At 49.9% G+C, this 24,213-nt stretch overlaps 1 protein-coding gene across 1 annotated transcript in view; it reads right to left on the bottom strand.

The window, feature by feature from the left end:
* KIF4A (kinesin family member 4A) overlaps nt 1-24,213 on the bottom strand; it is a 579,230-nt gene that overhangs the window by 374,418 nt on the left and 180,599 nt on the right. The window lies entirely within an intron of this gene.

Raw genomic sequence — 24,213 nt, 5'->3', positions numbered from 1 at the left:
GCTGTATATGTAGTACTCCTTTTACAAAAGTCTGGACTTCAGGAACTGAAGCCAATTCTTTCTGGAAGAAAATCGACAGGGCCGAAATTTGAACCTTAATGGACCCCAATTTGAGGCCCATAGACAATCCTGTTTTCAGGAAATGTAGGAATCGACCCAATTGAAATTCCTCCGTGGGGGCCTTCCTGGCCTCACACCACGCAACATATTTTCTCCAAATGCGGTGATAATGTTGTGCAGTCACCTCCTTCCTGGCTTTTACCAGTGTAGGAATGACCTCTTCCGGAATGCCTTTTTCCCTTAGAATTCGGCGTTCAACCGCCATGCCGTCAAACGCAGCCGCGGTAAGTCTTGGAATCGACACTGTCCCTGCTGAAGCAGGTCCCGTCTTAGAGGTAGAGGCCACGGATCTTCCGTGAGCATCTCCTGAAGTTCCGGGTACCAAGTTCTTTTTGGCCAATCCGGAGCCACGAGTATCGTTCTTACTCCCCTTTGCCGTATAATTCTCAGTACTTTTGGTATGAGAGGCAGAGGAGGAAACACATACACTGACTGGAACACCCACGGTGTTACCAGAGCGTCCACAGCTATTGCCTGAGGGTCTCTTGACCTGGCGCAATACCTGTCCAGTTTTTTTGTTGAGGCGAGACGCCATCATATCCACCTTTGGTTTTTCCCAACGGTTCACAATCATGTGGAAGACTTCTGGATGAAGTCCCCACTCTCCCGGGTGTAGATCGTGTCTGCTGAGGAAGTCTGCTTCCCAGTTGTCCACTCCCGGAATGAACACTGCTGACAGTGCTATCACATGATCTTCCGCCCAGCGAAGAATCCTTGCAGCTTCTGCCATTGCTCTCCTGCTTCTTGTGCCGCCCTGTCTGTTTACGTGGGCGACTGCCGTGATGTTGTCCGACTGGATCAACACCGGCTGACCCTGAAGCAGGGGTTTTGCCAGGCTTAGAGCATTGTAAATCGCTCTTAGCTCCAGTATATTTATGTGAAGAGACATCTCCAGGCTTGACCATACTCCCTGGAAGTTTCTTCCCTGTGTGACCGCTCCCCAGCCTCTCAGACTGGCATCCGTGGTCACCAGGACCCAGTCCTGTATGCCGAATCTGCGGCCCTCTAACAGATGAGCACTCTGCAACCACCACAGAAGAGACACCCTTGTCCGTGGCGATAAGGTTATCCGCTGATGCATCTGCAGATGCGATCCGGACCATTTGTCCAGCAGATCCCACTGAAAAGTTCTTGCGTGAAATCTGCCGAATGGAATCGCTTCGTAAGAAGCCACCATTTTTCCCAGGACCCTTGTGCAATGATGCACTGACACTTTTCCTGGCTTTAGGAGGTTCCTGACTAGCTCGGATAACTCCCTGGTTTTCTTCTCCGGGAGAAACACCTTTTTCTGGACTGTGTCCAGAATCATCCCTAGGAACAGCATACGTGTCGTCGGAAACAGCTGCGGTTTTGGAATATTTAGAATCCACCCGTGCTGTCGTAGAACTACTTGAGATAGTGCTACTCCGACCTCCAACTGTTCTCTGGACCTTGCCCTTATCAGGAGATCGTCCATTTTCTTTGAAGAAGAATCATCATTTCGGCCATTACCTTGGTAAGGACCCGGGGTGCCGTGGACAATCCAACCGGCAGCGTCTGAAACTGATAGTGACAGTTCTGTACCACGAACCTGAGGTACCCTTGGTGAGAAGGGCAAATTGGGACATGGAGGTAAGCATCTGTCCCGGGACACCATATAGTCCCCTTTTTCCTGGTTCGCTATCACTGCTCTGAGTGACTCCATCTTGATTTGAACCTTTTTATGTAAGTGTTCAAATATTTCAGATTTAGAATAGGTCTCACCGAGCCGTCTGGCTTCAGTACCACAATATAGTGTGGAATAATACCCCTTTCCTTGTTGTAGGAGGGGTACTTTGATTATCACCTGCTGGGAATACAGCTTGTGAATTGTTTCCACTACTGCCTCCCTGTCGGAGGGAGACGTTGGTAAAGCAGACTTCAGGAACCTGCGAGGGGGAGACGTCTCGAACTTCCAATCTGTACCCCTGGGATCCTACTTGTAGGATCCAGGGGTCCACTTGCGAGTGAGCCCACTGCGTGCTGAAACTCTTGAGACGACCCCCCACCGCACCTGAGTCCGCTTGTACGGCCCCAGCGTCATGCTGAGGACTTGGCAGAAGCGGTGGAGGGCTTCTGTTCCTGGGAATGGGCTGCCTGCTGCAGTCTTCTTCCCTTTCCTCTATCCCATGGCAGATATGACTGGCCTTTTGACCGCTTGCCCTTATGGGGACGAAAGGACTGAGGCTGAAAAGACGTTGTCTTTTTCTCCTTTATACGGCAATACTTCCATGTGCCGTTTGGAATCTGCATCACCTGACCACTGTCGTGTCCATAAACAACTTCTGGCAGATATGGACATCGCACTTACTCTTGATGCCAGAGTGCAAATATCCCTCTGTGCATCTCGCATATATAGAAATGCATCCTTTAAATGCTCTATAGTCAGTAAAATACTGTCCCTGTCAAGGGTATCAATATTTTCAGTCAGGGAATCCGACCAAGCCACCCCAGCGCTGCACATCCAGGCTGAGGCGATCGCTGGTCGCAGTATAACACCAGTATGTGTGTATATACTTTTTAGGATATTTTTCAGCCTCCTATCCTATCAGCTGGCTCCTTGAGGGCGGCCCTATCTGGAGACGGTACCGCCACTTGTTATGATAAGCGTGTGAGCGCCTTATCCACCCTAAGGGGTGTTTCCCAACGCGCCCTAACTTCTGGCGGGAAAGGGTATACCGCCAATAATTTTCTATCGGGGGAAACCCACGCATCATCACACACTTCATTTAATTTATCTAATTCAGGAAAAACTACAGGTAGTTTTTTCACACTCCACAAAATACCCTTTTTTGTGGTACTTGTAGTATCAGAAATATGTAACACCTCCTTCATTGCCCTTAACAAGTAACGTGTGGCCCTAAAAGAAAAATACGTTTGTTTCTTCACCGTCGACACTGGAGTCAGTGTCCGTGTCTGTGTCGACCGACTGAGGTAAAAATAAGAATTTACTTACCGATAATTCTATTTCTCGGAGTCCGTAGTGGATGCTGGGGTTCCTGAAAGGACCATGGGGAATAGCGGCTCCGCAGGAGACAGGGCACAAAAAGTAAAGCTTTAGGATCAGGTGGTGTGCACTGGCTCCTCCCCCTATGACCCTCCTCCAAGCCTCAGTTAGGATACTGTGCCCGGACGAGCGTACACAATAAGGAAGGATTTTGAATCCCGGGTAAGACTCATACCAGCCACACCAATCACACTGTACAACCTGTGATCTGAACCCAGTTAACAGTATGATAACAGCGGAGCCTCTGAAAAGATGGCTCACAACAATAATAACCCGATTTTTGTAACTATGTACAAGTATTGCAGATAATCCGCACTTGGGATGGGCGCCCAGCATCCACTACGGACTCCGAGAAATAGAATTATCGGTAAGTAAATTCTTATTTTCTCTATCGTCCTAGTGGATGCTGGGGTTCCTGAAAGGACCATGGGGATAATACCAAAGCTCCCAAACGGGCGGGAGAGTGCGGATGACTCTGCAGCACCGAATGAGAGAACTCCAGGTCCTCCTTAGCCAGGGTATCAAATTTGTAGGATTTTACCAACGTGTTTGCCCCTGACTAAATAGCCGCTCGGCAAAGTTGTAAAGCCGAGACCCCTCGGGCAGCCGCCCAAGATAAGCCCACCTTCCTTGTGGAATGGGCATTTACATATTTTGGCTGTGGCAGGCCTGCCACAGAATGTGCAAGCTGAATTGTATTACACATCCAACTAGCAATAGTCTGCTTAGAAGCAAGAGCACCCAGTTTGTTGGGTGCATACAGGATAACAGCAAGTCAGTTTTCCTGACTCCAGCCGTCCTGGAACCTATATTTACAGGGCCCTGACAACATTAAGCAACCTGGAGTCCTCCAAGTCCCTAGTAGGCGCAAGGCACCAAAATAAGCTGGTTCAGGTGAAACACTGACACCACCTTAGGGAGAGAACTGGGGACGAGTCCGCAGCTCTGCCCTGTCCAAATGGACAACCAGATATGGGCTTTTTTGAGAAAAAAACCACCAATTTGACACTCGCCTGGTCCAGGCCAGGGCCAAGAGCATGGTCACTTTTCATGTGAGATGCTTCAAATCCACAGATTTGACTGGTTTTAAACCAATGTGTTTTGAGGAATCCCAGAACTACGTTGAGATCCCACAGTGCCACTGGAGGCACAAAAGGGGGTTGTATATGCAATACTCCCTTGACAAACTTCTGGACTTCAGGAACCGAAGCCACTTCTTTCTGGAAGAAAATCGACAGGGCCGAAATTTGAACCTTAATGGACCCCAATTTGAGGCCCATAGACACTCCTGTTTGCAGGAAATGCAGGAATCGACCGAGTTGAAATTTCTTCGTGGGGCCTTTCTGGCCTCACACCACGCAACATATTTTTGCCACATGTGGTGATAATGTTGTGCGGTCACCTCCTTTCTGGCTTTGACCAGGGTAGGAATGACCTCTTCCGGAATGCCTTTTTCCCTTAGGATCCGGCGTTCCACCGCCATGCCGTCAACGCAGCTGCGGTAAGTCTTGGAACAGACATGGTACTTGCTGAAACAAGTCCCTTCTTAGCGGCAGAGGCCATAAGTCCTCTGTGAGCATCTCTTGAAGTTCCGGGTACCAAGTCCTTCTTGGCCAATCCGGAGCCATGAGTATAGTTCTTACTCCTCTACGTCTTATAAGTCTCAGTACCTTAGGTATGAGAAGCAGAGGATGGAACACATACACCGACTGGTACATCCATGGTGTTACCAGAACGTCCACAGCTATTGCCTGAGGGTCTCTTAACCTGGCGCAATACCTGTCCCGTTTTTTGTTCAGACGGGACGCCATCATGTCCACCTTTGGTATTTCCCAACGGTTTACAATCATGTGGAAAACTTCCCGATGAAGTTTCCATTCTGCCGGGTGGAGGTCGTGCCTGCTGAGGAAGTCTGCTTCCCAGTTTCCATTCCCGGAATGAAACACTGCTGACAGTGCTATCACATGATTTTCCGCCCAGCGAAAAGTCCTTGCAGTTTTTGTCATTGCCCTCCTGCTTCTTGTGCCGCCCTGTCTATTTACGTGGGCGACTGCCGTGATGTTTTTCCCACTGGATCAATACCGGCTGACCTTGAAGCAGAGGTCTTGCTAAGCTTAGAGTATTATAAATTTACCCTTAGCTCCAGTATATTTATGTGGAGAAAAGTCTCCAGACTTGATCACACTCCCTGGAAATTTTTTCCTTGTGTGACTGCTCCCCAGCCTCTCGGGCTGGCCTCCGTGGTCACCAGCATCCAATCCTGAATGCCGAATCTGCGGCCCTCTAGAAGATGAGCACTCTGTAACCACCACAGGAGAGACACCCTTGTCCTTGGATATAGGGTTATCCGCTGATGCATCTGAAGATGCGATCCGGACCATTTGTCCAGCAGATCCCACTGAAAAATTCTTGCGTGAAATCTGCCGAATGGAATTGCTTCGTAGGAAGTCACCATCTTTACCAGGACCCTTGTGCAATGATGCACTGATTTTAGGAGGTTCCTGACTAGCTCGGATAACTCCCTGGCTTTCTCTTCCGGGAGAAACACCTTTTTCTGGACTGTGTCCAGAATCATCCCTAGGCACAGCAGACTTGTCGTCGGGATCAGCTGCGATTTTGGAATATTTAGAATCCACCCGTTCTGTTGTAGCAGTATCCGAGATAGTGCTACTCCGACCTCCAACTGTTCCCTGGACTTTGCCCTTATCAGGAGATCGTCCAAGTAAGGGATAATTAAGACGCCTTTTCTTCGAAGAAGAATCATCATTTCGGCCATTACCTTGGTAAAGACCCGGGGTGCCGTGGACAATCCAAACGGCAGCGTCTGAAACTGATAGTGACAGTTCTGTACCACGAACCTGAGGTACCCTTAGTGAGAAGGGCAAATTTTGGACATGGAGGTAAGCATCCCTGATGTCTCGGGACACTATATAGTCCCCTTCTTCCTGGTTCGTTATCACTGCTCTGAGTGACTCCATCTTGATTTGAACCTTTGTAAGTGTTCAAATTTTTTTAGATTTAGAATAGGTCTCACCTAGCCTTCTGGCTTCAGTACCACAATATAATGTGGAATAATACCCCTTTTCTTGTTGTAGGAGGGGTAATTTGATTATCACCTGCTGGGAATACAGCTTGTGAATTGTTTCCCATACTGCCTCCTTGTCGGAGGGAGACCTTGGTAAACCAGACTTCAGGAGCCTGCGAAGGGGAAACGTCTCGACATTCCAATCTGTACCCCTGGGATACTACATGTAGGATCCAGGGGTCCTGTACGGTCCCAGCGTCATGCTGAGAGCTTGGCAGAAGCGGTGGAACGCTTCTGTTCCTGGGAATGGGCTGCCTGCTGCAGTCTTCTTCCCTTTCCTCTATCCCTGGGCAGATATGACTCTTATAGGGACGAAAGGACTGAGGCTGAAAAGACGGTGTCTTTTTCTGCAGAGATGTGACTTAGGGTAAAAACGGTGGATTTTCCAGTAGTTGCCGTGGCCACCAGGTCCGATGGACCGACCCCAAATAACTCCTCTTCCTTTATACGGCAATACACCTTTGTGCCGTTTGGAATCTGCATCACCTGACCACTGTCGTGTCCATAAACATCTTCTGGCAGATATGGACATCGCACTTACTCTTGATGCCAGAGTGCAAATATCCCTCTGTGCATCTCGCATATATAGAAAATGCATCCTTTAAATGCTCTATAGTCAATAAAATACTGTCCCTGTCAAGGGTATCAATATTTTTAGTCAGGGAATCCGACCAAGCCACCCCAGCTCTGCACATCCAGGCTGAGGCGATCGCTGGTCGCAGTATAACACCAGTATGTTTGTATATACTTTTTATGATATTTTCCAGCCTCCTGTCAGCTGGCTCCTTGAGGACGGCCCTATCTATAGACGGTACCGCCACTTGTTTTGATAAGCGTGTGAGCGCCTTATCCACCCTAAGGGGTGTTTCCCAACGCGCCCTAACTTCTGGCGGGAAAGGGTATACCGCCCATAATTTTCTATCGGGGGGAACCCACGCATCATCACACACTTCATTTAATTTATCCGATTCAGGAAAAACTACGGTAGTTTTTTCACATCCCACATAATACCCTCTTTTGTGGTACTTGTAGTATCAGAAATATGTAACACCTCCTTCATTGCCCTTAACGTGTGGCCCTAATAAGGAATACGTTTGTTTATTCACCGTCGACACTGGATTCAGTGTCCGTGTCTGTGTCTGTGTCGACCGACTAAAGTAAACGGGCGTTTTAAAACCCCTGACGGTGTTTCTGAGACGTCTGGACCGGTACTAATTGTTTGTCGGCCGTCTCATGTCGTCAACCGACCTTGCAGCGTGTTGACATTATCACGTAATTCCCTAAATAAGCCATCCATTCCGGTGTCGACTCCCTAGAGAGTGACATCACCATTACAGGCAATTGCTCCGCCTCCTCACCAACATCGTCCTCATACATGTCGACACACACGTACCGACACACAGCACACACACAGGGAATGCTCTGATAGAGGACAGGACCCACTAGCCCTTTGGAGAGACAGAGGGAGAGTTTGCCAGCACACACCAAAAACGCTATAATTATATAGGGACAACCTTATATAAGTGTTTTCCCTTATAGCATCTTTTATATATTTCTAACGCCAAATTAGTGCCCCCCCTCTCTGTTTTAACCCTGTTTCTGTAGTGCAGTGCAGGGGAGAGCCTGGGAGCCTTCCCTCCAGCCTTTCTGTGAGGGAAAATGGCGCTGTGTGCTGAGGAGATAGGCCCCGCCCCTTTTTCGGCGGGCTCGTCTCCCGCTCTTTAATGGATTCTGGCAGGGGTTAAATATCTCCATATAGCCCCCGGAGGCTATATGTGAGGTATTTTTAGCCAAAAAAGGTTTTCATTTGCCTCCCAGGGCGCCCCCCTCCCAGCGCCCTGCACCCTCAGTGACTGCCGTGTGAAGTGTGCTGAGAGGAAATGGCGCACAGCTGCAGTGCTGTGCGCTACCTTAAGAAGACTGAGGAGTCTTCTGCCGCCGATTCTGGACCTCTTCTCGTTTCAGCATCTGCAAGGGGGCCGGCGGCGAGGCTCCGGTGACCATCCAGGCTGTACCTGTGATCGTCCCTCTGGAGCTAATGTCCAGTAAGCAAAGAAGCCAATCCATCCTGCACGCAGGTGAGTTCACTTCTTCTCCCCTAAGTCCCTCGTTGCAGTGATCCTGTTGCCAGCAGGACTCACTGTAAAATAAAAAAACCTAAGCTAAACTTTTCTAAGCAGCTCTTTAGGAGAGCCACCTAGATTGCACCCTTCTCGGCCGGGCACAAAAATCTAACTGAGGCTTGGAGGAGGGTCATAGGGGGAGGAGCCAGTGCACACCACCTGATCCTAAAGCTTTACTTTTTGTGCCCTGTCTCCTGCGGAGCCGCTATTCCCCATGGTCCTTTCAGGAACCCCAGCATCCACTAGGACGATAGAGAAAAGACGTTTTAACGCCCCTGACGGTGTTTGAGACGCCTGGACAGGTACTAATTGGTTTGCCGGCCTTCTCATGTCGTCAACCGACCTTGCAGCGTGTTGACATTATCACGTAATTCCTTAAATAAGCCATCCATTCCGGTGTCGACTCCCTAGAGAGTGACATCACCATTACAGGCAATTGCTCCGCCTCCTCACCAATATCGTCCTCATACATGTCGACACACACGTACCGACACACAGCACACACACAGGGAATGCTCTGATAGAGGACAGGACCCCACTAGCCCTTTGGAGAGACAGAGGGAGAGTTTGCCAGCACACACCAAAACGCTATAATTATACAGGGACAACCTTTATATAAGTGTTTTTCCCTTATAGCATCTTAATATATATAATCATATCGCCAAATAAGTGCCCCCCCTCTCTGTTTTAACCCTGTTTCTGTAGTGCAGTGCAGGGGAGAGCCTGGGAGCCTTCCCACCAGCATTTCTGTGAGGGAAAATGGCGCTGTGTGCTGAGGAGAATAGGCCCCGCCCCCTTTTCGGCTGGCTTCTTCTCCCGTTTTTCTGAGACCTGGCAGGGGTTAAATACATCCATATAGCCCCAGGGGCTATATGTGATGTATCTTTTAGCCAGTATAGGTATTTCATTGCTGCCCAGGGCGCCCCCCACAGCGCCCTGCACCCTCAGTGACCGCTGGTGTGAAGTGTGTGACAACAATGGCGCACAGCTGCAGTGCTGTGCGCTACCTCATGAAGACTGAAAAGTCTTCTGCCGCCGGTTTCAGGACCTCTTCACTTTTCGGCATCTGCAAGGGGGTCGGCGGCGCGGCTCCGGGACCGGACTCCATGGCTGGGCCTGTGTTCGATCCCTCTGGAGCTAATGGTGTCCAGTAGCCTAAGAAGCCAATCCATCCTGCACGCAGGTGAGTTCACTTCTTCTCCCCTAAGTCCCTCGTTGCAGTGAGCCTGTTGCCAGCAGGACTCACTGTAAAATAAAAAACCTAAAAACTTTTTCTAAGCAGCTCTTTAGGAGAGCCACCTAGATTGCACCCTGCTCGGACGGGCACAAAAACCTAACTGAGGCTTGGAGGAGGGTCATAGGGGGAGGAGCCAGTGCACACCACCTGATCCTAAAGCTTTAATTTTGTGCCCTGTCTCCTGCGGAGCCGCTAATCCCCATGGTCCTGACGGAGTCCCCAGCATCCACTAGGACGTCAGAGAAAGGAGGCTGTATATGCAGTACCCCTTTGACAAACGTCTGAACTTCAGGCACTGAAGCCAGTTCTTTCTGGAAGAAGATCGACAGGGCCGAAATTTGAACCTTAATGGATCCTAATTTTAGGCCCATAGACAATCCTGCTTGCAGGAAATGTAGGAAACGACCCAGTTGAAATTCCTCCGTAGGGGCCTTCTTGGCCTCACACCATGCAACATATTTTCGCCAAATGCGATGATAATGTTTTGCAGTTACATCCTTCCTGGCCTTGATCAGGGTAGGGATGACTTCATCTGGAATGCCTTTTTCCTCCAGGATCCGGCGTTCAACCGCCATGCCGTCAAACGCAGCCGCGGTAAGTCTTGGAACAGACAAGGTCCCTGCTGGAGCAGGTCCTTCCTTAGAGGTAGAGGCCACGGGTCCTCCGTGAGCATCTCTTGCAGCTCCGGGTACCAAGTTCTTCTTGGCCAATCCGGAGCCACGAGTATTGTTCTTACTCCTCTCCTTCTTATGATTCTCAGTACTTTTGGTATGAGAGGAAGAGGAGGGAACACATATACCGACTGGAACACCCACGGAGTTACCAGAGCGTCCACCGCTATTGCCTGAGGGTCCCTTGACCTGGCGCAATATCTGTCCAGTTTCTTGTTGAGACGGGACGCCATCATGTCCACCTTTGGTTTTTCCCAACGGTTTACAATCACTTGGAAGACTTCTGGATGAAGTCCCCACTCCCCCGGGTGGAGGTCGTGTCTGCTGAGGAAGTCTGCTTCCCAGTTGTCCACTCCCGGAATGAACACTGCTGACAGTGCTATCACATGATTTTCCGCCCAGCGGAGAATCCTTGCAGCTTCTGCCATTGCCCTCCTGCTTCTTGTGCCGCCCTGTCTGTTTACGTGGGCGACAGCCGTGATGTTGTCCGACTGGATCAATACCGGTTGACCCTGAAGCAGAGGCCTTGCTTGACTTAGGGCATTGTAAATGGCCCTTAGCTCTAGGATATTTATGTGAAGAGACGTTTCCATGCTTGACCACAAGCCCTGGAAATTTCTTCCCTGTGTGACTGCTCCCCAGCCTCTCAGGCTGGCATCCGTGGTTATCAGCATCCAATCCTGAATGCCGAATCTGCGGCCCTCTAGAAGATGAGCCTTCTGTAACCACCACAGGAGAGATACCCTTGTCCTTGGAGATGGGGTTATCCGCTGATGCATCTGAAGATGCGATCCGGACCATTTGTCCAGCAGATCCCACTGAAAAGTTCTTGCATGGAATCTTCCGAATGGAATCGCTTCGTAAGAAGCCACCATTTTTCCCAGGACTCTCGTGCACTGATGCACTGACACTTGTCCTGGTTTTAGGAGGTTCCTGACTAGCTCGGATAACTCCCTGGCCTTCTCCTCCGGGAGAAAGACCTTTTTCTGGACTGTGTCCAGAATCATCCCTAGGAACAGTAGACGTGTTGTTGGAATCAGCTGTGATTTTGGGATATTTAGAATCCACCCGTGCTGACGTAGCACTACCTGAGATAGTGCTACTCCGACTACTAACTGTTCTCTGGATCTTGCTCTTATCAGGAGATCGTCCAAGTAAGGGATAATTAAAACGCCTTTTCTTCGAAGAAGAATCATCATTTCGGCCATTACCTTGGTAAAGACCCGGGGTGCCGTGGATAATCCAAACGGCAGCGTCTGAAACTGATCGTGACAGTTTTGTACTACAAACCTGAGGTACCCTTGATGAGACGGGTAAATGGGGACATGGAGGTAGGCATCCTTGATGTCCAGAGACACCATATAGTCACCCTCTTCCAGGTTCGCGATCACTGCCCTGGGTGATTCCATCTTGAATTTGAACCTCTGTATGTAAGTGTTCAAAGACTTCAGATTTAAAATAGATCTCACCGAGCCGTCCGGCTTCGGTACCACAAACAGCGTGGAATAATACCCCTTCCCTTGTTGCAGGAGGGGTACCTTGATTATCACCTGCTGGGAATACAGCTTGTGAACTGCCTCCAATACTGCCTCCCTGTCGGAGGGAGACGTTGGTAAAGCAGACTTCAGGAACCGGCGAGGGGGAGACGTCTCGAACTCCAATTTGTACCGAGATACTACTTGAAGGATCCAGGGGTCCACTTGCGAGTGAGCCCACTGCGCGCTGAAATTCTTGAGACGGGCCCCCACCGTGCCTGAGTCCGCTTGTAAGGCCCCAGCGTCATGCTGAGGACTTGGCAGAAGCGGGAGAGGACTTTGGTTCCTGGGAATTGGCTGTCTGTTGCAGTCTTTTTCCCCTTCCTCTGCCCCGGGGCAGAAAGGAGGAACCTTTTGCCCTCTTGCCCTTATGGGGACGAAAGGACTGAGCCTGATAAGACGGCGTCTTTTTATGCTGAGAGGCGACCTGGGGTAAAAATGTGGATTTCCCAGCAGTTGCCGTGGCCACCAGGTCCGATAGACCGACCCCAAATAACTCCTCCCCTTTATAAGGCAATATTTCCATATGCCGTTTAGAATCCGCATCACCTGACCACTGTCGCGTCCATAACCCTCTTCTGGCAGAAATGGACAGCGCACTCACTCTTGATGCCAGAGTGCAAATATCCCTCTGTGCATCTCGCATATATAGAAATGCATCTTTTAAATGCTCTATAGTCAACAATATACTGTCCCTATCCAGGGTATCAATATTTTCAGTCAGGGAATCCGACCAAGCCACCCCAGCGCTGTACATCCGGGTTGAGGCGATTGCTGGTCGCAGTATAACACCAGTATGTGTGTATATACTTTTTAAGATATTTTCCAGTTTTCTGTCACCTGGTTCCTTGAGGGCGGCCGTATCAGGAGACGGTAACGCCACTTGTTTTGATAAGCGTGTGAGCGCTTTATCCACTCTAGGGGGTGTTTCCCAACGCGCCCTAACCTCTGGCGGGAAAGGGTATAATGCCAATAACTTTTTAGAAATTATCAGTTTTTTATCAGGGGAAACCCACGCTTCATCACACACCTCATTTAATTCATCTGATTCAGGAAAAACTACGGGTAGTTTTTTCACACCCCACATAATACCCTTTTTAGTGGTACTTGCAGTATCAGAAATGTTTAAAACCTCTCATTGCCGTGATCATGTAACGTGTGGCCCTACTGGAAGTCACGTTTGTCTCCTCGCCGTCGACACTGGAGTCAGTATCCGTGTCGACGTCTGTATCTACCACCTGAGGTAACGGCCGTTTTAGGGCCCCTGATGGTTTCTGAGACGCCTGGACAGGGACTAACTGATTAGCCGGCTGTCTCATGTCATCAACTGTCTTTTGTAAGGAGCTGACACTCACGTAAATCCTTCCATAAAGCCATCCACTCAGGTGTCGACTCCCTAGGGGGTGACACCTACCTCTATTATAGGCAATTGCCTCGCCTCCACATCATTTTCCTCCTCATACATGTCGACACAAACGTACCGACACACAGCACACGCACAGGGAATGCTCTGATAGAGGACAGGACCCCACTAGCCCTTTGGGGAGACAGAGGGAGAGTATGCCAGCACACACCAGAGCGCTATATATATATATTTATATATATATATATATATATATATATATATATATATATATATATATATATATATATATGGACAACCTTATATAAGTCTTTCTCCCTTATAGCTGCTGTATTGTTAATAACCCGCCAATTAGTGCCCCCCTCTCTTTTTTACCCTGTTTCTGTAGTGCAGGACTGCAGGGGAGAGTCAGGGAGACGTCCTTCCAGCGGAGCTGTGAGGGAAAATGGCGCCTGTGTGCTGAGGAGATAGGCTTCGCCCCCTTCTCGGCGGCCTTTCTCCCGCTTTTTGTGAAAATCTGGCAGGGGTTAAAATTCATCCATATAGCCCAGGGACTATATGTGATGTATTTTTAGCCAGCCAAGGTGTTTCTATTGCTGCTCAGGGCGCCCCCCCATCCCCCCCTAGCGCCCTGCACCCTCAGTGACCGGAGTGTGAAGTGTGCTGAGAAGCAATGGCGCACAGCTGCAGTGCTGTGCGCTACCTTGTGGAAGACAGGATGTCTTCTGCCGCCGATTTTCCGGACCTCTTCTTGCTTCTGGCTCTGTAAGGGGGCCGGCGGCGCGGCTCTGGGACCGAGCTCCAAGGCTGGGCCTGTGATCGGTCCCTCTGGAGCTAATGGTGTCCAGTAGCCTAAGAAGCCCAATCCACTCTGCACGCAGGTGAGTTCGCTTCTTCTCCCCTTAGTCCCTCGATGCAGTGAGCCTGTTGCCAGCAGGTCTCACTGAAAATAAAAAACCTAAACTAAAACTTTCACTAAGAAGCTCAGGAGAGCCCCTAGTGTGCACCCTTCTCGTTCGGGCACAAAAATCTAACTGAGGCTTGGAGGAGGGTCATAGGGGGAGGAGCCAGTGCACACCAGGTAGTACTAAAGCTTTCTATTTGTGCCCAGTCTCCTGCGGAGCCGCTATTCCCCATGGTCCTTACGGAGTCCCCAGCATCCACTAGGACGTCAGAGAAAAGACTATCCAGCTATTCATGAAGTGAGAAGAGAGAACCTTTCCCCCAACACCTTGGGGTATTCTAACAGGTAAAATAGGATTTTTACTTACCGGTAAATCTATTTCTCGTAGTACGTAGAGGATGCTGGGACTCCGTAAGGACCATGGGGAATAGACTGGCTCCGCAGGAGATGGAGCACTTTAAGAAAGCTTTGGACTCTGGGTGTGCACTGGCTCCTCCCTCCATGCCCCTCCTCCAGACCTCAGTTAGGGAAACTGCCCAGAGGAGATGGACAGTACGAGGAAGGATTTTTGTAAATCTAAGGGCGAGATCCATACCAGCCACACCAATCACACCGTATAACTTGTGATAAACTTACCCAGTTAACAGTATGAACAACAACATAGCCACGGTTCAACCGAAAAACTATAACATAACCCTTATGTAAGCAATAACTATATACAAGTCTTGCAGAAGAAGTCCGCAATTGGGACGGGCGCCCAGCATCCTCTATGGACTACGAGAAATAGATTTACCGGTAAGTAAAATATTATTTTATCTAACGTCCTTGAGGATGCTGGGACTCCGTAAGGACCATGGGGATTAAACCAAAGCTCCCAAACGGGCGGGACAGTGCAGATGACTCTGCAGCACCAATTCAGCAAACAGGAGGTCCTCCTCAGCCAGGGTATCAAACTTATAGAACTTTGCAAAGGTGTTTGTCCCTGACCAAGTAGCTGCTCGGCCCAACAGTAATGCCGAGACCCCTCGGGCAGCCGCCCAAGAAGATCCCGATTTCCTAGTGGAGTGGGCCTTAACCGATTTCGGTAACGGCAATCCTGCCGTAGAATGCGCCTGCTGAATCGTGTTACAGATCCAGCGAGCAATAGTCTGCTTTGAAGCAGGAGCGCCAACCTTGTTGGCCGCATACAGAACGAACAAAGCTTCAGTCTTCCTGATTCTAGCCGTTCTGGTAACATAAATCTTCAAAGCCCTGACCACATCCAAGCACTCTGAATCCTACAAGTCCCGTGTAGCCACAGGCACGACAATAGGTTGGTTCACATGAAAAGATGAGACCACTTTTGGCAGAAAGTGAGGACGAGTCCTCAACTCTGCCCTATCCACGTGAAAAACCAAGTATGGGCTTTTATGTGAAAGCCGCCAATTCGGAAACACGTCATGCCGAAGCTAACGCCAACAACATGACCACTTTCCACGTGAGGTATTTCAACTCCACAGTTTTCAGTGGTTCAAACCAAGGTGACTTGAGGAAACGTACCACCACGTTAAGATCCCAAGGCGCCACCGGAGGCACAAAGGGAGGCTGAATATGCAGCATCCCCTTCACAAAAGGTATGTACTTCAGGAATAGAGGCCAATTTTCTTTGAAAAAAAATGGATAAGGCCGAAATCTGGACTTTTATGGACCCTAATTTTAGGCCCAAAGTCACTCCTGTTTGAAGGAAGTGAAGTAGACGGCCCAAATGGAACTCCTCCGTAGCAGCGGCTCTGGCCTCACACCAAGAAACATAATTCCGCCATATACGGTGAAAATGTTTTAACGTCACGTCTTTCCTAGCCTTGATCAGGGTAGGAATGACTTTCTCCGGAATCCCTTTTTCCGCTAGGATCTGGCATTCAACCACCATGCCGTCAAACGCAGCCGCGGTAAGTCTTGGAACAGACAGGGCCCCTGCTGCAGCAGGTCCTGCCTTAGAGGAAGAGGCCACGGATCCCCTGCGAGCAACTCTTGCAGCTCCGGATACCAAGTCCTCCGTGGCCAATCCGGAACAATGAGTATTGTTCTGACCCTGCTTCTTCGTATTATTCTCAACACCTTGGGTATGAGAGGAAGAGGAGGAAACACATAGACCGATCTGAACACCCAAGGTGTCACCAGAGCGTCTACCGCTACCGCCTGAGGGTCCCTTGACCTGGGCAATACCGCTTTAGCTTTTTGTTGAGACGGGATGCCATCATGTCGATTTGAGGCAGTCCCCAACGATCCGTGATCTGTGCGAAGACTTCTTGATGAAGTCCCCATTCTCCCCGATACAGGTCGTGCCTGCTGAGGAAGTCCGCCTCCCAGTTGTCCACCACCGGGATGAACACCGCTGATAGCGCGCTTACATGGCCTTCCGCCCAGCGTAGAATCCTGGTCGCTTCTGCCATGGTCATTCTGCTTCTAGTTCCGCCTTGGCGGTTTATATGAGCCACTGCCGTGACATTGTCTGACTGAATCAGAACCGGTTTTCTTTGAAGCAATTCCTCCGATTGACGCAGGGCGTTGCATATGGCCCTCAACTCCAGGACGTTGATGTGGAGACAAGACTCTAGGCTTGACCAGAGACCTTGGAAATTTCTTCCCAGTGTCACTGCTCCCCAGCCTCGGAGGCTTGCGTCCGTGGTCACCAGGACCCAGTCCTGAATGCCGAACCTGCGACCTAGTAGGTGAGCACTGTTCAGCCACCACAGGAGAGATACCCTGGTCCTTGGAGACAGGGTGATCCTTTGATGCATTTATAAATGGGACCCGGACCACTTATCCAAGAGGTCCCATTGAAAAGTCCTCGCATGGAACCTGCCGAAAGGGATGGCCTCGTAGGAAGCCACCATCTTCCCCAAGACCCGCGTGCAATGATGCACGGAAACCTTTTTTGGTTTCAATAGGTTCCTGACCATGGCTATGAGTTCCTGAACCTTTTCGATCGGAAGAAAAACCTTTTCTGGTCTGTGTCTAGAATCAGCCCCAAAAAGGTCAGACGCGCTGTAGGGACTAGCTGGGACTTCGATATATTGAGAATCCAGCCGTGTATCTGCAACTTCTTCATGGACAGAGACACGCTGTACAGCAACCTCTCCTGAGATCTCGCATTTATGAGGAGATCGTCTAAGTATGGGATAATTGTGACCCCCTGCCTGCGCAGGAGCACCATAATTTCCGCCATTACCTTGGTGAAAATTCTCGTGGCCGTGGAAAGCCCAAACAGCAACGTCTGAAATTGGTAGCGACAGTCCTGCACTGCAAATCTCAGGAACGCCTGATGCGGGGGGAATATCGGAACATGAAGGTAAGCATCCTTTATGTCCGGGGACACCATTCAATCCCCCCCCCCTCCCGGCTGGCGATGACCGCCCTGAGTGATTCCATTTTGAACTTGAACCTCTTCAAGTACAGGTTCAGAGATTTCAGGTTTAAAATGGGTGTGACCGAACCGTCCGGTTTCGGGACCACAAACAGGGTTGAGTAATATCCCTCTCCTTGCTGGAGATGAGGAACTGTGACAATCACCTGTTGAATATACAATTTTTGGATTGCTGCCAACACTAGCTCCCTCTCTGACGGGGAAGCCGGCAGAGCCGATTTGAAAAATCGTCGAGGAGGCAATTCTTTGAATTCCAGCCTGTATCCCTGAGAAATAATCTCTAATGCCCAGGAATCAACCTGCGAGTGAACCCAGATATGGCTGAAAAACCGAAGACGAGCCCCCCACCAGATGTGCCTCCCCTCGGTAAGCCCCAGCGTCATGCGGTGGACTTTGCAGACGCAGTGGAGGACTTCTGCTCTTGGGAACTAGCTGTGTGCTGCTTTTTTCACCTGCCTTTCCCTCTGGCAACAAAGGATGATCCTCGTACGTTCTTGTTTTTATTGGAACGAAAGGACTGCATTTGATAAAGACGTGCCTTTTTTGTATGCTGCGGGGGGACATAAGGTAAGAAATTTGACTTACCAGCCGTAGAGACAAGATCCGAGAGGCCGTCTCCAAACAACTCCACCCCCTTGTAAGGCAAGTACTCCATACGCCTCTGTGAATCGGCACTGTCGGGTCCACAAGAGCCGCCTAGCAGAAAGACATAGCATTTATTCTGGAGCTTAACAAACAAATGTCTCTCTGAGCATCCCTCATATACAAGGCAGCATCTCTGATATGCTCTATAGTCATTTGAATGGCGTCCCTATCTAAGGTGTCAACTTCCGTAGATAAGGAATCTGCCCATGCCACAACCGCACTACAAAGCCAGGCCGAAGCCATAGCCGGTCGAGTAATAGTACCGGAATGATTGCAAATGTGCTTTTAGGTAATTTCCTGCCTGCGATCAGCAGGTTCCTTGAGGGAAGCCATATCCCGAGAAGGCAGTGCCACCTTTTTGGACAAACGTGTCAGATCCTTGTCAACTTTTGGCGAAGATTCCCAGCGTATCCTATCAGTTTGTGGAAAAGGAAACGCCATGAGAATCCTTTTGGGAACTTGTGGTCTCCTATCCGGAGATTCCCAAGCCTTTTCGCACAAGTCACTTAATTCAAATGATGAAAAATAAGAATTTACTCACCGGTAAATAAGAATTTACTCACCGGTAATTCTATTTCTCGTAGTCCGTAGTGGATGCTGGGAACTCCATAAGGACCATGGGGAATAGACAGCTCCGCAGGAGACTGGGCACATCTAAAGAAAGAATTAGGACTATCTGGTGTGCACTGGCTCCTCCCCCTATGACCCTCCTCCAAGCCTCAGTTAGGACACTGTGCCCGGAAGAGCTGACACAATAAGGAAGGATTTTGAATCCCGGGTAAGACTCATACCAGCCACACCGTATAACTCGTGAGAGAAACCCCGGTTAACAGTATGATAACAAAAGGAGCCTCTGAACAGATGGCTCGCAAAAATAACCCGATTTGTGTAACAATAACTATTTACAAGTATTGCAGACAATCCGCACTTGGGATGGGCGCCCAGCATCCACTACGGACTATGAGAAATAGAATTACCGGTGAGTAAATTCTTATTTTCTCTGACGTCCTAGTGGATGCTGGGAACTCCGTAAGGACCATGAGGATTATACCAAAGCTCCCAAACGGGCGGGAGAGTGCGGAAGACTCTGCAACACCGAATGAGAGAACTCCAGGTCCTCCTCAGCCAGGGTATCAAATTTGTAGAATTTTGCAAACGTGTTTGCCCCTGACCAAGTAGCAGCTCGGCAAAGTTGTAAAGCCGAGACCCCTCGGGCAGCCGCCCAAGATGAGCCCACCTTCCTTGTGGAATGGGCTTTTACAGATTTAGGCTGCGGTAGTCCTACCGCAGAATGCGCCAGCTGAATAGTGCTACAAATCCAGCGCGCAATAGTCTGCTTAGAAGCACCCAGTTTGTTGGGTGCATACAGGATAAACAGCGAGTCAGTTTTCCTGACTCCAGCCGTCCTGGAAACACACATTTTCAGGGCCCTGACTACGTCCAGTAACTTGGAATCCTCCAAGGTCCTAGTAGCCGCAGGCACCACAATAGGCTGGTTCAAGTGAAACGCTGATACCACCTTCGGGAGAAACTGAGGACGAGTCCTCAATTCTGCCCTATCCATATGGAAAATCAGATAAGGGCTTTTATAGGACAAAGCCGCCAATTCTGACACACGCCTGGCCGAAGCCAGGGCCAACAGCATGACCACTTTCCACGTGAGATATTTCAAATCCACAGTCTTAAGTGGTTCAAACCCAATGTGATTTCAGGAACTCCAAAACCACATTGAGATCCCAAGGTGCCACTGGGGGCACAAAAGGAGGCTGAATATGCAGAACTCCCTTGACAAAAGTCTGAACTTCAGGCAGGGAAGCCAGTTCTTTCTGGAAGAAAATCGTCAGGGCCGAAATCTGGACCTTAATGGACCCCAATTTGAGGCCCAACGTCACCCCTGTTTGCAGGAAATGCAGGAATCGACCTAGTTGAAATTCCTCCGTTGGGGCCTTCCTGGCCTCACACCACGCAACATATTTTCGCCAAATGCGGTGATAATGGTTTGCGGTGACATCCTTCCTGGCTTTGATCAGGGTAGGAATGACTTCCTCCGGAATACCCTTTTCCTTCAGGATCCGGTGTTCAACCACCATGCCATCAAACGCAGCCGCGGTAAGTCTTGGAACAGACAGTGCCCCTGCTGCAAGCAGGTCCTGTCTGAGCGGCAGAGGCCAAGGGTCCTCTGAAAGCATCTCTTGAAGTTCCGGGTACCAAGCTCTTCTTGGCCAATCCGGAACCACGAGTATAGTTTTCACTGCTCGCCTTCGTATTATTCTCAGTACCTTGGGAATGAGAGGCAGAGGAGGAAACACATAAACCGACTGGTACACCCACGGTGTTACTAGAGCGTCCACAGCGATCGCCTGAGGGTCCCTTGACACGGCGCAATATCTTTTTAGCTTTTTGTTGAGGCGGGACGCCATCATGTCTACCTGTGGTCTTTCCCACCGGTTTACCAGCATTTGGAAGACTTCTGGATGAAGTCCCCATTCTCCCGGGTGGAGGTCGTGCCTGCTGAGGAAGTCTGCTTCCCAGTTGTCCACTCCCGGAATGAACACTGCTGTCAGTGCTAACACATGATTTTCCGCCCATCGGAGAATCCTTGTGGCTTCTGCCATTGCCCTCCTGCTTCTAGTGCCGCCCTGTCTGTTTACATGGGCGACCGCCGTGATGTTGTCTGATTGGATCAGTACCGACTGGTTCTGAAGCAGGGGCCTTGCTTGGCTTAGGGCATTGTAGATGGCCCTTAGCTCCAGAATATTTATGTGAAGCGAAATCTCCTGATCTGACCACAGTCCTTGGAAATTTCTTCCCTGTGTGACTGCCCCCCAGCCCCAAAGGCTGGCATCCGTGGTCACCAGGACCCAGTCCTGTATTCCGAATCTGCGGCCCTCTAGTAGATGAGCCCTCTGCAGCCACCACAGCAGCGACACCCTGGTCCTTGCCGACAGGGTTATCCGCTGTTGCATCTGGAGATGGGACCCGGACCATTTGTCCAACAGGTCCCACTGGAAAGTCCTTGCGTGGAACCTTCCGAATGGAATCGCTTCGTACGAAGCTACCATTTTTCCCAGGACTCGTGTGCATTGATGTACCGACACCTGTCCCGGTTTTAGGAGGTCTCTGACTAGAGATGACAACTCCTCGGCTTTTTCCACTGGAAGAAACACTTTTTTCTGGTCTGTGTCCAGAATCATTCCCAGGAACAGAAGACGTGTCGTCGGGACCAGCTGTGACTTTGGAATATTGAGAATCCAGCCGTGCTGTTGTAGCACTTCCCGAGAAAGTGCTACCCCCACTACCAACTGTTTTTTGGACCTCGCCTTTATCAGGAGATCGTCCAAGTACGGGATAATTAAAACTCCCTTCTTGCGAAGGAGTATCATCATTTCGGCCATTACCTTGGTAAAGACACTCGGTGCCGTGGATAACCCAAACGGCAGCGTCTGGAACTGATAGTGACAGTTCTGTACCACAAATCTGAGGTACTCCAGGTGAGGGGGGTAAATGGGGACATGTAGGTACGCATCCTTGATGTCCAGGGAGACCATGTAATCCCCCTCGTCCAGGCTCGCAATAACCGCCCTGAGCGATTCCATCTTGAACTTGAACCTTTTGATATAAGTGTTCAAGGCTTTTAAATTTAAGATGGGTCTCACCGAACCGTCCGGTTTCGGTACCACAAACATTGTGGTATAGTAAACCCTTTCCCTGCTGAAGGAGGGGTACCTTGACAATCACTTGCTGCGAATACAGTTTTTGGATAGCCACCAACAGAGGGAGTTGCTGGTAAGGCAGATTTTAGAAAATGGCGGAGGGGGGGGGACACTTCTCGAATTCCAGCCTGTACCCCTGAGATACTACTTGAAGGGTCCAGGGATCCACCTGTGAGAGCCCACTGTGTGCTGAAATTTCTGAGACGGGCCCCCACCGTACCCGGGTCCGCCTGTGAAGCCCCAGCGTCATGCTGTGGACTTACCGGACGCGGGGGAGGACTTTTGGTCTTGGGAACTGGCTGTATGCTGCAGCTTTTTCCCTCTACCTTTGCCTCTCGGCAGAAAGGACGCGCCTCAAGCCCTCTTGTGTTTTTGGGGCCGAAAGGACTGTACTTGATAATACGGTGCTTTCTTTTGCTGTGGGGTAGCTTGTGGCAAAAAATAAGATTTTACTCACCGGTAAATCTATTTCTCTTAGTCCGTAGTGGATGCTGGGAACTCCGAAAGGACCATGGGGAATAGCGGCTCCGCAGGAGACTGGGCACAACTAAAGAAAGCTTTTAGGTCACCTGGTGTGCACTGGCTCCTCCCACTATGACCCTCCTCCAAGCCTCAGTTAGGACACTGTGCCCGGACGAGCTGACATAATAAGGAAGGATTTTGAATCCCGGGTAAGACTCATACCAGCCACACCGTATAACTCGTGATACTATACCCAGTTTAACAGTATGAAAACAACTGAGCCTCTCAACAGATGGTTCAACAATAACCCTTTAGTTAACAATAACTATGTACAAGTATTGCAGACAATCCGCACTTGGGATGGGCGCCCAGCATCCACTACGGACTACGAGAAATAGATTTACCGGTGAGTAAAATCTTATTTTCTCTGACGTCCTAGTGGATGCTGGGAACTCCGAAAGGACCATGGGGATTATACCAAAGCTCCCAAACGGGCGGGAGAGTGCGGATGACTCTGCAGCACCGAATGAGAGAACTCAAGGTCCTCCTCAGCAAGGGTATCAAATTTGTAGAATTTTGCAAACGTGTTTGCCCCTGACCAAGTAGCAGCTCGGCAAAGTTGTAAAGCCGAGACCCCTCGGGCAGCCGCCCAAGATGAGCCCACCTTCCTTGTGGAATGGGCTTTTACCGATTTAGGATGCGGCAGTCCAGCCGCAGAATGCGCCAGCTGAATTGTGCTACAAATCCAGCGAGCAATAGTCTGCTTAGAAGCAGGAGCACCCAGTTTGTTGGGTGCATACAGGATAAATAGCGAGTCAGTTTTCCTGACTCTAGCCGTCCTGGAAACATAAATTTTCAAGGACCTGACTACGTCCAGTAACTTGGAATCCTCCAAGTCCCTAGTAGCCGCAGGCACCACAATAGGTTGGTTCAAGTGAAAAGCTGATACCACCTTAGTGAGAAACTGAGGACGAGTCCTCAATTCCGCCCTATCCATATGGAAAATCAGATAAGGGCTTTTACATGACAAAGCTGCCAATTCTGACACACGCCTGGCTGAAGCCAAGGCCAATAACATGACCACTTTCCACGTGAGATATTTTAGATCCACGGTTTTAAGTGGCTCAAACCAATGTGATTTTAAGAAACTCAACACCACGTTGAGATCCCAAGGTGCCACTGGAGGCACAAACGGGGGCTGAATATGCAGCACTCCTTTCACAAACGTCTGAACTTCAGGTAGTGAAGCTAGTTCTTTCTGGAAGAAAATCGACAGAGCCGAGATCTGTACCTTAATGGAGCCTAATTTCAGGCCCATAGTCACTCCTGCTTGTAGGAAATGCAGAAATTGACCTAGTTGAAATTCCTCTGTTGGGGCCTTTTTGGCCTCACACCAAGCAACATATTTCCGCCATATGCGGTGATAATGCTTTGCAGTTACATCTTTCCTGGCTTTAATCAGCGTAGGAATGACTTCCTCCGGAATGCCCTTTTCCTTCAGGATCCGGCGTTCAACCGCCATGCCGTCAAACGCAGCCGCGGTAAGTCTTGGAACAGACAGGGCCCCTGCTGCAGCAGGTCCTGTCTGAGCGGCAGAGGCCATGGGTCCTCTGAGATCATCTCTTGAAGTTCTGGGTACCACGCTCGTCTTGGCCAATCCGGAACCACGAGTATTGTTCTTACTCCTCGTTTTCTTATTATTCTCAGTACCCTTGGTATGAGAGGCAGAGGAGGGAACACAAACTGACTGGTACACCCACGGTGTCATTAGAGCGTCCACAGCTATCGCCTGAGGGCCCCTTGACCTGGCGCAATATCTCTCTAGTTTTTTGTTTAGGCGGGACGCCATCATGTCCACCTGTGGTCTTTCCCATCGATTTACAATCAGCGTGAAGACTTCTGGATGAAGTCCCCACTCTCCCGG

This window comes from Pseudophryne corroboree, chromosome 8 (assembly GCF_028390025.1).
Source record: "Pseudophryne corroboree isolate aPseCor3 chromosome 8, aPseCor3.hap2, whole genome shotgun sequence".
In the NCBI taxonomy this organism is placed as follows: domain Eukaryota; kingdom Metazoa; phylum Chordata; class Amphibia; order Anura; family Myobatrachidae; genus Pseudophryne; species Pseudophryne corroboree.
The sequence above is the reverse complement of the archived record's forward strand: the minus strand, read 5'-3'. Positions and strand labels throughout refer to the sequence as shown.